This window comes from Pimephales promelas, chromosome 13 (genome assembly GCF_988280905.1).
Source record: "Pimephales promelas chromosome 13, fPimPro1.hap1.1, whole genome shotgun sequence".
Classification (NCBI taxonomy): Eukaryota; Metazoa; Chordata; class Actinopteri; order Cypriniformes; family Leuciscidae; genus Pimephales; species Pimephales promelas.
Genome location: NC_142781.1, coordinates 6242249 through 6254924, shown reverse-complemented (window position 1 = coordinate 6254924; position 12676 = coordinate 6242249). Strand labels below are relative to the sequence as shown.

The 12676-nt window shown below is 43.9% G+C and overlaps 14 non-coding genes across 14 annotated transcripts; all 14 read right to left on the bottom strand.

The window, feature by feature from the left end:
* Positions 1–2803: 2803 nt before the first annotated feature.
* trnah-gug (transfer RNA histidin (anticodon GUG)) lies at positions 2804–2875 on the bottom strand. Its single transcript has one exon. It is a non-coding gene; the product is annotated as a tRNA-His (tRNA).
* Positions 2876–4754: 1879 nt separating this feature from the next.
* Positions 4755–4836, bottom strand: trnas-cga (transfer RNA serine (anticodon CGA)). The gene has a single exon. It is a non-coding gene; the product is annotated as a tRNA-Ser (tRNA).
* Positions 4837–5300: 464 nt separating this feature from the next.
* Positions 5301–5382, bottom strand: trnas-uga (transfer RNA serine (anticodon UGA)). Its single transcript has one exon. It is a non-coding gene; the product is annotated as a tRNA-Ser (tRNA).
* Positions 5383–5833: 451 nt separating this feature from the next.
* On the bottom strand, positions 5834–5915 carry trnas-uga (transfer RNA serine (anticodon UGA)). The gene has a single exon. It is a non-coding gene; the product is annotated as a tRNA-Ser (tRNA).
* A 464-nt stretch (positions 5916–6379) lies between these two features.
* On the bottom strand, positions 6380–6461 carry trnas-cga (transfer RNA serine (anticodon CGA)). Its single transcript has one exon. It is a non-coding gene; the product is annotated as a tRNA-Ser (tRNA).
* Positions 6462–7237: 776 nt separating this feature from the next.
* On the bottom strand, positions 7238–7319 carry trnas-uga (transfer RNA serine (anticodon UGA)). The gene has a single exon. It is a non-coding gene; the product is annotated as a tRNA-Ser (tRNA).
* Positions 7320–8097: 778 nt separating this feature from the next.
* trnas-uga (transfer RNA serine (anticodon UGA)) lies at positions 8098–8179 on the bottom strand. Its single transcript has one exon. It is a non-coding gene; the product is annotated as a tRNA-Ser (tRNA).
* Positions 8180–8625: 446 nt separating this feature from the next.
* Positions 8626–8707, bottom strand: trnas-uga (transfer RNA serine (anticodon UGA)). The gene has a single exon. It is a non-coding gene; the product is annotated as a tRNA-Ser (tRNA).
* A 334-nt stretch (positions 8708–9041) lies between these two features.
* On the bottom strand, positions 9042–9123 carry trnas-uga (transfer RNA serine (anticodon UGA)). Its single transcript has one exon. It is a non-coding gene; the product is annotated as a tRNA-Ser (tRNA).
* Positions 9124–9901: 778 nt separating this feature from the next.
* Positions 9902–9983, bottom strand: trnas-uga (transfer RNA serine (anticodon UGA)). Its single transcript has one exon. It is a non-coding gene; the product is annotated as a tRNA-Ser (tRNA).
* A 451-nt stretch (positions 9984–10434) lies between these two features.
* On the bottom strand, positions 10435–10516 carry trnas-uga (transfer RNA serine (anticodon UGA)). The gene has a single exon. It is a non-coding gene; the product is annotated as a tRNA-Ser (tRNA).
* Positions 10517–10980: 464 nt separating this feature from the next.
* Positions 10981–11062, bottom strand: trnas-uga (transfer RNA serine (anticodon UGA)). The gene has a single exon. It is a non-coding gene; the product is annotated as a tRNA-Ser (tRNA).
* A 451-nt stretch (positions 11063–11513) lies between these two features.
* On the bottom strand, positions 11514–11595 carry trnas-uga (transfer RNA serine (anticodon UGA)). The gene has a single exon. It is a non-coding gene; the product is annotated as a tRNA-Ser (tRNA).
* Positions 11596–11929: 334 nt separating this feature from the next.
* On the bottom strand, positions 11930–12011 carry trnas-cga (transfer RNA serine (anticodon CGA)). The gene has a single exon. It is a non-coding gene; the product is annotated as a tRNA-Ser (tRNA).
* Between the last annotated feature and the right edge of the window lie 665 nt (positions 12012–12676).

Below are 12676 nucleotides of genomic sequence, written 5' to 3'. Positions count from 1 at the left end.
AAATGGAGTGGGCCGCGGAGATGGAGTGGGCCGCGGAGATGGAGTGGGCCGCGGAGATGGAGTGGGCCGCATAGATGGAGTGGGCCGCGGAGATGGAGTGGGCCGCATAGATGGAGTGGGCCGCGGAGATGAAGTGGGCCGCATAGATGGAGTGGGCCGCGGAGATGGAGTGGGCCGCGGGGATGGAGTGGGCCGCGGGGATGGAGTGGGCCGCGGGGATGGAGTGGGCCGCGGGGATGGAGAGCGTTGTGGTGGTGGAGAGCGCCGTGGTGGTGGAGTGGGCAGCAGACATTGAGTGGGCTGCGGAGATGGAGTTGGCCACAGAGAAGGAGAGCGTTGAGGTGGTGGAGTGGGCTGTTGTGGTGGAGAGCGCGCTGGTGGAGAGCGCCATGGTGGTGGAGTGGGCAGCGGAGATGGAATGGGCTGCTGGGCTGGAAACACTGGTGCTGGCAGTGAAGATGGCAAGTGCTGTGGAGGTTGCGCCAGCCGTGGAGATGGTGAGGGGCACGGAGATGGAGATGGTGTGGGATTTTTTGAAGGGCTTTTTTTTTTTGGAGCCAATAGGGCCCCATAATGACTGGACTCAATGTGTTTGAGCAGTCCAAGTGCCCCCTTGACCCTGGCCCCACAGCTGTCACACCTCTCTTCGACGTGGTGGTCAGAGAGGTGCTCTGTGAACTTCTCTGCCTCCACAAACACACCACACAGTGAACACTTCACCCCCTGTTCTCCATGTGATGTCCCTGTCTTCTCTGAGCTGCTGCTTTCCTCTGCCATAGGCCCCGCCTCAGTCAAGGCCTTATCTGTTGACTGAGAGAAAAAGAAGATTAGGAACAAAAGAAGGTCATACTATTCATGTTAAATACTTTTCATTTAAATTAAATACCATTCATTAAATACCATTCATTAAATACCATTCATTAAATACTATTCATTAAATACTATTCATTAAATACCAATTATTCTGCAGTACTGTGCACTTAAGAATAGATCAGGGTACTCTCCATAAAATAGAACAGGGACTTATCATGCCTTTGATATATTATATCATATACCTACCTTATGGAACCCACAAGTGCACACTATGTGCCTTCCAAACAGATCCACCTTATTCCCCTTTTGCAGGGGACAGGCATCGATTCGCTCCAGGGCCTCCTTCCATTTTTTGCTTCCAGGCCTTTTGCCTGTAGTGAACTGGAAGGTGCCCTGGGCATACCTATGGCAGATGTCTGTCCAGTAGGCAGAGGATTTTCCTGTTTTTGTCATATCTGAAAAATATTGTGGAACAAATCAATGTAGTTGTGCATTAGTAGTTATAGCTGTGTTAATGGATCAATAATGTGAGTGGTATTTTTTTGTCCAAAGGCCTTAATAATAATAATAATAATAATAATAATAATAATAATAAACAAATGTATGACATTCAAAGTATGTAAGGTAGTAGTAATACTTTATCTCTTTTACTGAATCCAAAAGGGATTTAACTATATGGACATCAATCATTGTAAAGACATGGGGTTTGTGTAGACAACAAATGTTTTATGTAAATACATTTGTTCCAATAACAACAATAGTCTTCAATAATGAAAAATTTTAATGTTTGAAGTAGTAATATTACATTTGTACAATAAAATGTGCTTTTGTAGCTATGTGCCTGAGTATTGTTTAAACTATTCATAATGAATGTTTAACTTGAATATGTTGGAGGGTTTAGAGTAGTCCCAATAAATTGATCGAAAATGATACTATATATCAACGTCAATGTCAAATCAGGTTTGTTTATGAATAATGGTCAGGAAATTAGTAATTTTAAATACATTCATTGTTAAACCGAATGACTTTTTTAGTGACAAATGTTGTTAATATTTAAAAAAATGACAAATCAGTGATAATTGATTGTAAAAAAAAACACATAATCTCATTGTTAAAACTTAAAAATGGTTTCAAAATAAATCATATCTCCATAACTAGCGTTAGCTAGCAAAACACGGCACAGGTCAATGTTAAGTTAACTTACCTTGCTACGGCAGCGTACCGATCCAATATTTTCATACATTCATATTTATTAAAAACCTTGAATTAATGTTTAAACACAGATTTGTACCTTGAATCTCTGGATCGCAGTTGACAGTTGCAAGCAAACATCTGGAATGTGACGAAAGTAGTTCAGCCAATAAGCGGCGAGATTGTCGTGTCATCTCGATTGCTGATTGGCTCTTTCTCCCACCGTTTAGTAGGAATTGATTGGCTCTTTTGCCCCATCTGTTCGGAGTTTTCGGATTTGTGTTAGGATGTGTTCGGATTTAGTTAGGAGGTGTTCGGACTTTCATTCCGACCTCGTTCGGATGTATTCAAATGTTGTTAGGAAGTGTTAGGACGTGTTAGGAAGTTAGAAGCCGACCGGCCACGACTACAAACTGCCTGTAGCAAGCTTGTCTTTTTACTTGGTGCCTTGCAGCGTCGCTGCCCAGGTGCCGTGCAAGAACTCAACAGCAAAACGTAGCACTCGACAAAAAAAGAGGCTCTAACGCCCGAAGGACTTGAACCCTGGACCCTCAGATTAAAAGTCTGATGCACTACCGACTGAGCTATCCGGGCTCTTCCTCGAGAAAGTGTGCGTGTTGCGTGGGAACACTCATAAAAATTAATCGTATGGGCTGAAATGAAAAAAAAAGAGCCTTGATCGCCCGACCAGGGACTTGAAACAAGGACGCACCGGGCAACAACAAAAAAAGTGATCTGAAGGACGGGGTGAGCAGAGGTGGTAACTTGGAGCTCAATTTCAAAGCCACCCAGAAAAAGTTGCCGTGACCCGGATTCGAACCGGGGTTGCTGCGGCCACAACGCAGAGTACTAACCACTATACGATCACGGCGAGCTACCGGTCTCCTCGAAGTGTGGCTCAGTAGAAAAAGCTTGCAGACAAAACTATTCCTTTCCAACATAACTCTTTTCAAGGGTAATATTGTCACATTTACTTTTTTTTCTAAAGTTTTAACAAGGCCTCCAGAAGGTTACAGCCTAAAGCAGGCGCATGTCGTCAAACGTAGTCGGCAGTCTTTTTACTTGGTGCCTTGCAGCGTCGCTGCCCATTGTCACATTTACTTCTTTTTCTAAAGTTTTAACAAGGCCTCCAGCCTAAAGCAGGCGCATGCCGTCAAACGTAGTCGGCAGTCTTTTTACTTGGTGCCTTGCAGCTGTCGCTGAACTGGAAGGTGCCCTGGACATACCTATGGCAGATGTCTGTCCAGTAGGCAGAGGATTTGCCTGTTTTTGTCATATCTGAAAAATATTGTGGAACAAATCAATGTAGTTGTGCATTAGTAGGTATAGCTGTGTTAATGGATCAATAATGTGATTGGTATTTTTTTGTCCAAAGGCCTTAATAATAATAATAATAAACAAATGTATGACATTCAAAGTATGTAAGGTAGTAGTAATACTTTATCTCTTTTACTGAATCCAAAAGGGATTTAACTATATGGACATCAATCATTGTAAAGACATGGGGTTTGTGTAGACAACAAATGTTTTATGTAAATACATTTGTTCCAATAACAACAATAGTCTTCAATAATGAAAATTTTTAATGTTTGAAGTAGTAATATTACATTTGTACAATAAAATGTGCTTTTGTAGCTATGTGCCTGAGTATTGTTTAAACTATTCATAATGTTTAACTTGAATATGTTGGAGGGTTTAGAGTAGTCCCAATAAATTGATCGAAAATGATACTATATATCAACGTCAATGTCAAATCAGGTTTGTTTATGAATTATCGTCAGCAAATTAGTAATTTTAAATACATTCATTGTTAAACCGAATGACTTTTTTAGTGACAAATGTTGTTAATATTTTAAAAAATGACAAATCAGTGATAATTGATTGTAAAAAAAAAACACATAATCTCATTGTTAAAACTTAAAAATGGTTTCAAAATAAATCATATCTCCATAACTAGCGTTAGCTAGCAAAACACGGCACAGGTCAATGTTAAGTTAACTTACCTTGCTACGGCAGCGTACCGATCCAATATTTTCATACATTCATATTTATTAAAAACCTTGAATTAATGTTTAAACACAGATTTGTACCTTGAATCTCTGGATCGCAGTTGACAGTTAAAAGCAAACATCTGGAATGTGACGAAAGTAGTTCAGCCAATAAGCGGCGAGATTGTCGTGTCATCTCGATTGCTGATTGGCTCTTTCTCCCACCGTTTTGTAGGAATTGATTGGCTCTTTTGCCCCATCTGTTCGGAGTTTTCGGATTTGTGTTAGGATGTGTTCGGATTTAGTTAGGAGGTGTTCGGACTTTCATTCCGACCTCGTTCGGATGTATTCAAATGTTGTTAGGAAGTATTAGGACGTGTTAGGAAGTTAGAAGCCGACCGATCGCTGGAAGTAACGGCCACGACTACTCCTGCCTTTGGGTCACATGACGTTGAACCCTGGCTTTGGGTTCAACAACGTCTTCACCTAGACGAACAGGGTGTCGTGATCCGGATTTGGACTGGGAATGCTGCGGGCCGAACAAAAAGTACCAAACACTATACAGAGAAAGTTATCTGGGATGCCAAAGACATTGCTCTGATTGCCTGAATAGAATATCCAAAATCACCGTTGATCTGATCCTTTTGAAAAGGTGCTCACTTCAAGTCTAAAAGGAGATGTGGGTTGCCAATTTTAAGTGCTGCATATGAAGAGAAAAATCCAGGTTGTAAACAGCTCATGGACATCACAATTAAAGATCCACGTAGTCGGCAGGATTCGAACCTGCGCGGGGAGACCCCAATGGATTTCGAGTCCATCGCCTTAACCTCTCAGCCACGACTACTCCTGCCTTTGGGTCACATGACGTTGAACCCTGGGTTTGGGTTCAACGACGTCTTCACCTAGACGAACAGGGTGTCGTGATCCGGATTTGGACTGGGGATGCTGCGGGCAGAACAAAAAGTACCAAACACTATACAGAGATTCTGTTTCACTATGCTAAGAGAGAACAAATCCGACATTTCAAAACACTAATATACAAGATTCTCCACAGAATAGAATGTGCCTACTCTTGAGCTGCACACTGTGAAGGTTTTGAAGTTTTCTGGGAGGCCAAAGCCATTGCTCCGATTGCCTGAATAGAATATCCAAATTCACTGTTGATCTGAGCCTTTTGATACGGTAATCACTTCAAGTCTGAAAGGAGATTTGGGTTGCCCATTTTAAGTGCTGCATTTATAGAGAAAAATCCAGGTTGTAAACAGCTCCTGGACATCACAATTCCTCTCACGAACAGACAAAGATCCACGTAGTCGGCAGGGTTCGAACCTGCGCGGGGAGACCCCAATGGATTTCAAGTCTATCGCCTTAACCTCTCGGCCACGACTACTCCTGTCTTTACTTCGCATGCTGATTTCTTTTCTGGATGTGAGCAAGAGAGGACACTGGGGCCAACCATCAATGCGAATGCGAGCAGCAGAGGATGCACTCGGCTGAAATACTGTGATGGCAAAAAGGAGTTCAACAACGTCTTCACCTAGAAGAAAAGGGTGTCGTGATGCGGATTTGGACTGGCGATGCTGTAGGCACAACACAAAGTACCAAACACTATACAGAGAAAGTTATCTGGGATGCCAAAGACATTGCTCCGATGGCCTGAATAGCATGGCCAAAATCACGGTTGATCAGAGCCTTTTGAAACTGTGCTCACTTAAATCTTGAAAAGAGATATGGGATGCCCATTTTAAGTTCTGCATATGAAGTAAGAGAAAGATCCAGAGTGTAAACAGCTCCTGGACATCACAACTCCTGTCACAAACAGACAAAGTGACAAGGATCCATGTAGTCGGCAGTGTTCGAACCTACGCAGGGAGAGCCCAATGGATTTCAAGTCCATCGCCTTAACCTCTCGGCCACGACTACTCGTGCCTTTGGGTCACATGACGTTGAACCCTGGCTTTGGGTTCAACGACGTCTTCACCTAGACGAACAGGGTGTCGTGATCCGGATTTGGACTGGGGATGCTGCGGGCAGAACAAAAAGTACCAAACACTATACAGAGATTCTGTTTCACAATGCTAAGAGAGAACAAATCCGACATTTCAAAACACTAATATACAAGATTCTCCACAGAATAGAATGTGCCTACTCTTGAGCTGCACACTGTGAAGGTTTTGAAGTTTTCTGGGAGGCCAAAGCCATTGCTCCGATTGCCTGAATAGAATATCCAAATTCACTGTTGATCTGAGCCTTTTGATACGGTAATCACTTCAAGTCTGAAAGGAGATTTGGGTTGCCCATTTTAAGTGCTGCATTTATAGAGAAAAATCCAGGTTGTAAACAGCTCCTGGACATCACAATTCCTCTCACGAACAGACAAAGATCCACGTAGCCGGCAGGATTCGAACCTGCGCGGGGAGACCCCAATGGATTTCGAGTCCATCGCCTTAACCTCTCGGCCACGACTACTCCTGCCATTAGGTCACATGGTATTTTCTTTTCTGGATTTGAGCAAAAGAGGACACTGGGGCCAACCATCAATGCGAATGCGAGCAGCAGAGGATGCACTCGGCTGAAATACTGTAATGGCAAAAGGAGTTCAACGACGTCTTCACCTAGACGAAAAGGGTGTCGTGATCCGGATTTGGACTGGGGATGCTGCAGGCACAACACAAAGTACCAAACAAGGTGCAAGCACCTCTGGAATTTAACAGCACTTTCTCCATTAAGTGTTCTTGCTTTGTCAGCTTAAAATTTGTGGCATTAAATGAGTATGACCACAATGTGTAAAGGGACAAGAGAGGTAGGCTGCTCCTAGAAAGCTAGGAACACTGACATTGAACAGTGTTATTTTTTTCATGACTGGTTGCTAACTCTAAAGTGGTTTGGACAAATGAGTAGTTGGTACATAATGAGTAGGATTCTGTTTCACAATGCTAAGAGAGAACAAATCCGACATTTCAAAACACTAATATACAAGATTCTCCACAGAATAGAATGCGCCTACTCTTGAGCTGCACACCGTGAAGGTTTTGAAGTTTTCTGGGAGGCCAAAGCCATTGCTCCAATTGCCTGAATAGAATATCCAAATTCACCGTTGATCTGAGCCTTTTGATACGGTAATCACTTCAAGTCTGAAAGGAGATTTGGGTTGCCCATTTTAAGTGCTGCATTTATAGAGAAAAATCCAGGTTGTAAACAGCTCCTGGACATCACAATTCCTCTCACGAACAGACATAGATCCACGTAGTCGGCAGGGTTCTAACCTGCGCGGGGAGACCCCAATGGATTTCAAGTCCATCGCCTTAACCTCTCGGCCACGACTACTCCTGCCTTTAGTTCGCATGCTATTTTCTTTTCTGGATGTGAGCAAGAGAGGACACTGGGGCCAACCATCAATACGAATGCGAGCAGCAGAGGATGCACTCGGCTGAAATACTGTGATGGCAAAAAGGAGTTCAACAACGTCTTCACCTAGACGAAAAGGGTGTCGTGATCCGGATTTGGACTTGGGATGCTGCAGGCACAACACAAAGTACCAAACAAGGTGCAAGCACCTCTGGGATTTAACAGCACTTTCTCCATTAAGTGTTCTTGCTTTGTCAGCTTAAAATTTGTGGCATTAAATGAGTATGACTACAATGTGTAAAGGGACAAGAGAGGTAGGCTGCTCCTGGAAAGCTAGGAACACTGACATTGAAAGAGTGTTATTTTTTTCATGGCTGGTTGCTAACTCTAAAGTGGTTTGGACAAATAAGTAGTTGGTACATAATGAGTAGGATTCTGTTTCACTATGCTAAGAGAGAACAAATCCGACATTTCAAAACACTAATATACAAGATTCTCCACAGAATAGAATGTGCCTACTCTTGAGCTGCACACTGTGAAGGTTTTGAAGTTTTCTGGGAGGCCAAAGCCATTGCTCCGATTGCCTGAATAGAATATCCAAATTCACTGTTGATCTGAGCCTTTTGATACGGTAATCACTTCAAGTCTGAAAGGAGATTTGGGTTGCCCATTTTAAGTGCTGCATTTATAGAGAAAAATCCAGGTTGTAAACAGCTCCTGGACATCACAATTCCTCTCACGAACAGACAAAGATCCACGTAGTCGGCAGGGTTCGAACCTGCGCGGGGAGACCCCAATGGATTTCAAGTCTATCGCCTTAACCTCTCGGCCACGACTACTCCTGCCTTTACTTCGCATGCTATTTTCTTTTCTAAATGTGAGCAAGAGAGGACACTGGGGCCAACCATCAATGCGAATGCGAGCAGCAGAGGATGCACTCGGCTGAAATACTGTGATGGCAAAAAGGAGTTCAACAACGTCTTCACCTAGACGAAAAGGGTGTCGTGATGCGGATTTGGACTGGGGATGCTGCGGGCAGAACATAAAGTACTAAACACAGAGAAAGTTATCTGGGATGCCAAAGACATTGCTCCGATGGCCTGAATAGCATGGCCAAAATCACGGTGGATCAGAGCCTTTTGAAACTGTGCTCACTTCAATCTTGAAAAGAGATATGGGTTGCCCATTTTAAGTTCTGCATATGAAGTAAGAGAAAGATCCAGAGTGTAAACAGCTCCTGGACATCACAACTCCTGTCACAAACAGACAAAGTGACAAGGACCCATGTAGTCGGCAGTGTTCGAACCTACGCAGGGAGACCCCAATGGATTTCAAGTCCATCGCCTTAACCTCTCGGCCACGACTACTCCTGCCTTTGGGTCACATGACGTTGAACCCTGGCTTTGGGTTCAACGACGTCTTCACCTAGACGAAAAGGGTGTCGTGATCCGGATTTGGACTGGGGATGCTGAGGGCAGAACAAAAAGTACCAAACACTATACAGAGAAAGTTATCTGGGATGCCAAAGACATTGCTCTGATTGCCTAAATAGAATATCCAAAATCACCGTTGATCTGATCCTTTTGAAACGGTGCTCACTTCAAGTCTGAAAGGAGATGTGGGTTGCCAATTTTAAGTGCTGCATATGAAGAGAAAAATCCAGGTTGTAAACAGCTCCTGGACATCATAATTAAAGATGCACGTAGCCGGCAGGGTTCGAATCTGAGCGGGGAGACCCCAATGGATTTCAAGTCCATCGCCTTAACCTCTCGGCCACGACTACTCCTGCCATTAGGTCACATGGTATTTTCTTTTCTGGATTTGAGCAAAAGAGGACACTGGGGCCAACCATCAATGCGAATGCGAGCAGCAGAGGATGCACTTGGCTGAAATACTGTGATGGCACAAAGGAGTTCAACGACGTCTTCACCTAGACGAAAAGGGTGTCGTGATCCGGATTTGGACTGGGGATGCTGCAGGCACAACACAAAGTACCAAACAAGTTGCAAGCACCTCTGGGATTTAACAGCACTTTCTCCATTAAGTGTTCTTGCTTTGTCAGCTTAAAATTTGTGGCATTAAATGAGTATGACTACAATGTGTAAAGGGACAAGAGAGGTAGGCTGCTCCTGGAAAGCTAGGAACACTGACATTGAAAGAGTGTTATTTTTTTCATGGCTGGTTGCTAACTCTAAAGTGGTTTGGACAAATAAGTAGTTGGTACATAATGAGTAGGATTCTGTTTCACTATGCTAAGAGAGAACAAATCCGACATTTCAAAACACTAATATACAAGATTCTCCACAGAATAGAATGAGCCTACTCTTGAGCTGCACACTGTGAAGGTTTTGAAGTTTTCTGGGAGGCCAAAGCCATTGCTCCGATTGCCTGAATAGAATATCCAAATTCACTGTTGATCTGAGCCTTTTGATACGGTAATCACTTCAAGTCTGAAAGGAGATTTGGGTTGCCCATTTTAAGTGCTGCATTTATAGAGAAAAATCCAGGTTGTAAACAGCTCCTGGACATCACAATTCCTCTCACGAACAGACAAAGATCCACGTAGTCGGCAGGGTTCGAACCTGCGCGGGGAGACCCCAATGGATTTCAAGTCTATCGCCTTAACCTCTCGGCCACGACTACTCCTGTCTTTACTTCGCATGCTGATTTCTTTTCTGGATGTGAGCAAGAGAGGACACTGGGGCCAACCATCAATGCGAATGCGAGCAGCAGAGGATGCACTCGGCTGAAATACTGTGATGGCAAAAAGGAGTTCAACAACGTCTTCACCTAGAAGAAAAGGGTGTCGTGATGCGGATTTGGACTGGCGATGCTGTAGGCACAACACAAAGTACCAAACACTATACAGAGAAAGTTATCTGGGATGCCAAAGACATTGCTCCGATGGCCTGAATAGCATGGCCAAAATCACGGTTGATCAGAGCCTTTTGAAACTGTGCTCACTTAAATCTTGAAAAGAGATATGGGATGCCCATTTTAAGTTCTGCATATGAAGTAAGAGAAAGATCCAGAGTGTAAACAGCTCCTGGACATCACAACTCCTGTCACAAACAGACAAAGTGACAAGGATCCATGTAGTCGGCAGTGTTCGAACCTACGCAGGGAGAGCCCAATGGATTTCAAGTCCATCGCCTTAACCTCTCGGCCACGACTACTCGTGCCTTTGGGTCACATGACGTTGAACCCTGGCTTTGGGTTCAACGACGTCTTCACCTAGACGAACAGGGTGTCGTGATCCGGATTTGGACTGGGGATGCTGCGGGCAGAACAAAAAGTACCAAACACTATACAGAGATTCTGTTTCACTATGCTAAGAGAGAACAAATCCGACATTTCAAAACACTAATATACAAGATTCTCCACAGAATAGAATGTGCCTACTCTTGAGCTGCACACTGTGAAGGTTTTGAAGTTTTCTGGGAGGCCAAAGCCATTGCTCCGATTGCCTGAATAGAATATCCAAATTCACTGTTGATCTGAGCCTTTTGATACGGTAATCACTTCAAGTCTGAAAGGAGATTTGGGTTGCCCATTTTAAGTGCTGCATTTATAGAGAAAAATCCAGGTTGTAAACAGCTCCTGGACATCACAATTCCTCTCACGAACAGACAAAGATCCACGTAGTCGGCAGGGTTCGAACCTGCGCGGGGAGACCCCAATGGATTTCAAGTCTATCGCCTTAACCTCTCGGCCACGACTACTCCTGCCTTCACTTCGCATGCTATTTTCTTTTCTAAATGTGAGGAAGAGAGGACACTGGGGCCAACCATCAATGCGAATGCGAGCAGCAGAGGATGCACTCGGCTGAAATACTGTGATGGCAAAAAGGAGTTCAACAACGTCTTCACTTAGACGAAAAGGGTGTCGTGATGCGGATTTGGACTGGGGATGCTGCGGGCAGAACATAAAGTACTAAACACTATACAGAGAAAGTTATCTGGGATGCCAAAGACATTGCTCCGATGGCCTGAATAACATGGCCAAAATCACGGTTGATCAGAGCCTTTTGAAACTGTGCTCACTTCAATCTTGAAAAGAGATATGGGTTGCCCATTTTAAGTTCTGCATATGAAGTAAAAGAAAGATCCAGAGTGTAAACAGCTCCTGGACATCACAACTCCTTTCACAAACAGACAAAGTGACAAGGACCCATGTAGTCGGCAGTGTTCGAACCTATGCAGGGAGAGCCCAATGGATTTCAAGTCCATCGCCTTAACCTCTCGGCCACGACTACTCCTGCCTTTGGGTCACATGACGTTGAACCCTGGCTTTGGGTTCAACGACGTCTTCACCTAGACAAAAAGGGTGTCGTGATCCGGATTTGGACTGGGGATGCTGCGGGCAGAACAAAAAGTACCAAACACTATACAGAGAAAGTTATCTGGGATGCCAAAGACATTGCTCTGATTGCCTGAATAGAATATCCAAAATCACCGTTGATCTGATCCTTTTGAAACGGTGCTCACTTCAAGTCTGAAAGGAGATGTGGGTTGCCAATTTTAAGTGCTGCATATGAAGAGAAAAATCCAGGTTGTAAACAGCTCCTGGACATCATAATTAAAGATGCACGTAGTCGGCAGGGTTCGAACCTGCGCGGGGAGACCCCAATGGATTTCGAGTCCATCGCCTTAACCTCTCGGCCACGACTACTCCTGCCATTAGGTCACATGGTATTTTCTTTTTTTGGATGTGAGCAAAAGAGGACACTGGGGCCAACCATCAATGCGAATGCGAGCAGCAGAGGATGCACTCGGCTGAAATACTGTGATGGCAAAAAGGAGTTCAACGACGTCTTCACCTAGACGAAAAGGGTGTCGTGATCCGGATTTGGACTGGGGATGCTGCAGGCACAACACAAAGTACCAAACAAGTTGCAAGCACCTCTGGGATTTAACAGCACTTTCTCCATTAAGTGTTCTTGCTTTGTCAGCTTAAAATTTGTGACATTAAATGAGTATGACTACAATGTGTAAAGGGACAAGAGAGGTAGGCTGCTCCTGGAAAGCTAGGAACACTGACATTGAAAGAGTGTTATTTTTTCATGGCTGGTTGCTAACTCTAAAGTGGTTTGGACAAATAAGTAGTTGGCACATAATGAGTAGGATTCTGTTTCACTATGCTAAGAGAGAACAAATCCGACATTTCAAAACACTAATATACAAGATTCTACGCAGAATAGAATGCGCCTACTCTTGAGCTGCACACTGTGAAGGTTTTGAAGTTTTCTGGGAGGCCAAAGCCATTGCTCCGATTGCCTGAATAGAATATCCAAATTCACTGTTGATCTGAGCCTTTTGATACGGTAATCACTTCAA